Consider the following 3,626-nt stretch of genomic DNA (forward strand, 5'->3'; position numbering starts at 1 on the left):
ATATTTTCTAAAACAAAACACTAAGAGAACATATTATACTAGAGCCTGATCATTGATAGATCAAAGCAGTAAAAATTTCCTAGCAAAATGAAGAGTGCATAAAAACTGCTGAAAAATCTCATACTTTTGCATAAGCAAACATGAGCTTGGAGGTGCTTTGACCAAAGAAGTCTCTCCAGAACAGGAGTGTTGAAACATCTTTGCAGTCAGCCTGTGCAATCTACATGACTGCAGCAGTAGCTCTTCTGCATAGACAAAGCAGAAGCGTCATTTTTAAATTGTTTCTTCCTTGCAGTGCATCACAACTTGTATGGGTTTGCTCTCTCTCCTCTTAGAAATGTTATTTTAACTTCTCATCATAAAAAGATATGATTCTAATGTTTATACTACGAGCTACATTTATCTTTAAGCGCAAGTTGTTGAGTGTAGTTCTAATGATGAAAAGAGCCTTTAAAAAGGAAAACTCATCACAACTCATTATGTACTAAAAAGGCCACAGTTTAAGGATTCTGTAACTCCAATGATGACTATTTTAAAGCAGATTTATAGCAAAAAAATAGTTTGATTCTTGGACTTCAGTTATAATTTTCCATTTTGTAATTCAACACTCCTTTAGTTTATATTTGCACATTAAAAATATAGCTTCAGAAGTCCATCATTAAATACTTTTAATAAGTGCAATAAATAAATTTTACAGAGTGCATAAATCTAAGAACAAAACACAGCTTAAATTGTTAATCTTACACTTTTTCCTCATTAATTGCAATGCATAAACATATGTTTTATACAAAGATATTTGCTACAAAATAAGTATAATAAATACAGTTTACCACATGTATTAATCTTAATAGTTACAAGCTGTTAATCTTATATATTAGGTAATAATTTGCAATAAATAATTGTTTATTATCTTGATGTTTGCTTGTCTTGGGTTTTAGCAATATGCAATAAAAAAATGCAATTTTGAATAATTTGATTGTAAGACTGCTGGGAAAATACTGTAAGTTATAATTAGCTGAGGGAGGATTTTGTTCACTAGATGAACTATAGAGATATAGTTCAATAACAAAAACATGCATTATTGCTATCATAAATAATTTAAAAAGTTAACTTCAGTTTCAAGCTATAAGAGATTTTTAAAACTTAAATGCAAATAGAAATAGTAAAATATTTCATGTTCTTTAGTTCTTTTATCATTCTGTGTTTACTGAAAACAGGAACAAAAACAAAGAAGCATTTCAGCATCTTATAATTCTTTGCACATGAATGCAACCCACATATACAGGTATACCTGTCTCCCACCATCAGTATTTGCCTGTTCAAAAATGTGTCATACATTTATTTCAGCAGTCTAGTTCTAGTATAATGTGTGTTTTATCATATTTACTAATCCAAATAGAAATTTTTTTGGTATATATAAAGGGTAGTCCTTTTTCACAAATATTTGTTCATTATTTTCTTAGTATTTTCTCACCTTGGAGCATGGCAGCATGCAATAAAGAAATACAGTTTTGAACAATTCCACTGTAAGACTGATGTGAAAATGGGGTTAATTCTAATTAGCCAAGAGGATTCCATTCACCTCCGGAAGAGGCTGCTGCTTGCCTTCAGAAACTTTAGAAGTTTGCTTTTAAGATAGTGTTATCCCTCAAATCAAGCAAATAGATACAGTAAAAGCATTTAAAATGTATCACTTTACAGAAACAAAAGGGCAGCTACAAATAATAAATTCAATATAGGTCCGGAAGCCCTAAGGTGATTAGGCTGGGCATTAAAACCAGGATTAGCCTCAGCTAACATCTGGCTATGTAACATTTGACTGGTCAGCATACAGAGTGCATTTCCATGCAACAGCATCATTTTGAACAGGTTTCATTATTCCTTTTATTTTTTTTTTCCTCTTTTGACTCATACATTCCAATACTGGTGAATACAGAAACATGTAAGAAATGTATCAAAAACCAAGGTAAAGCTTTTTGTAAACTCTGCTGTTCACTGGCAAACTCAGGACTGCAACACCCTTTAACCATCATTATACCAAAGCAGAAAACACTTGTATGTTCTGTGCTATAGGTGCAGGATACAAATGGTGGGTATTCATGCCACACACACAGAGCAATATCTTCTAAAGTGAAAAAAAGTTATTATGAAATCAGAATTTGCAGAACACAACCTTAAAATTATTTCAGAATTTCATTCAACTCTGCTTTCAATGCAGTTTCACTCTATTACCCTATTTGATTTCCCTGCAATCTGGCTCTGCTTCCAAACTGTAAACCGTGCGAGTTAAATAAAGAGAAACTACATTACAAATGCCAGCAGTACAGTGGAAAAATAAAATCCATCAGTAAATCACAGTATTTCATAATTTGTTTATTACCAAAGTTACTGTGCATATACCTATATTATCTCTGAAAATTATCTGCGTTAAACATCACTATGTATATCAGTATTTGCAAAGCAATGCCACTTACTATTAAGAATATTCATGCACTTATGAATTTTACAATATGTAAATTCCAAACACTGTAATACTTTATACCTATTCACCTTGTACTGTTATGTAAACAAATTACTTACATTTTGTATAAGCCTCATCCAAAAAATTATCAGACATCAAAATTTGCTGACATAAGAGATAATGAAACTTCTCCTTTAGTGATCAGAACTGGTGTGTACATATAATTCCTTTAATCTGTGAAGTTGTAAGAAGTAATTTACCTTTCCAGAAATTTTAACTGAATTAAATGATAGGGCATTCAATGTTGTAATGCAGATTAATAAAGCTGCCATTATCACACTGTAAAATAGTGGTGAAGAAAGAATCAATTTGTAGGTAGATTTATACAAGTGTACTGATATATACAGATTTTAAACTAACCCAAATCTAGAAAATGGTGCTAAAAGCCAGAAGGTATTACAAGCTTAATCATTACAGAAGTTGAAACACATCATGAAAAAAACTAAGTCACACTGCAAAAAAAATATCACTCAAATTAAAACCTAACACCCACTTGCCTTACTTACATGAATAATCCCATCGATTTTTAATGGGACTATTTCAATAAGTAAAGCATGGAAGAGAACCGGATGAACACAGTGTTAGACCTAGGATGAGAATGAATTCAGAAACCCTTTGCATAATATTCAGAAACGATTCCCATCTAGAACTCTGGAGCTGGAATAAGACCAGTTCACATACTCAAATAAATTTGTACCCAGCATGTAACAGGAGAAATCAGAATCTTCCCGTTCACTAAGGACAAAAGAAAAATACCCTTAAAACAAAAGTGGGGGGGGGGGGGGGGGGGTGTACATCAGATGAAAGGCATTTGTTAAACAAAGAGCTGAATAAGTCTCCTATTCAAATGAAACACTGTACTACAAAAGCACAGTGAGACAAACATTATTAGAGACTTCACAACGTCTAATGGAGGAAAAAGCTACTTTGGATGTAGCCTAAAGACGTAAAAGCTACTTTGCTGTAGCCTAAAGATGTAAAATGCAATACCAGTCCCTCAGTGGCACTGGTACAACCGTGGAAATCATACAGCCAGATGAAGCACATAAATTTCCCATATGAACAATTGTTTTCATTTTCCTCCCATGCCACTAGATATTATAAG

Source organism: Pezoporus wallicus, unplaced genomic scaffold (assembly GCF_028554395.1).
Source record: "Pezoporus wallicus isolate ANWC-B61680 ecotype Strahan unplaced genomic scaffold, APGP_CSIRO_Pwel_v1 contig_447, whole genome shotgun sequence".
NCBI lineage: Eukaryota > Metazoa > Chordata > Aves > Psittaciformes > Psittacidae > Pezoporus > Pezoporus wallicus.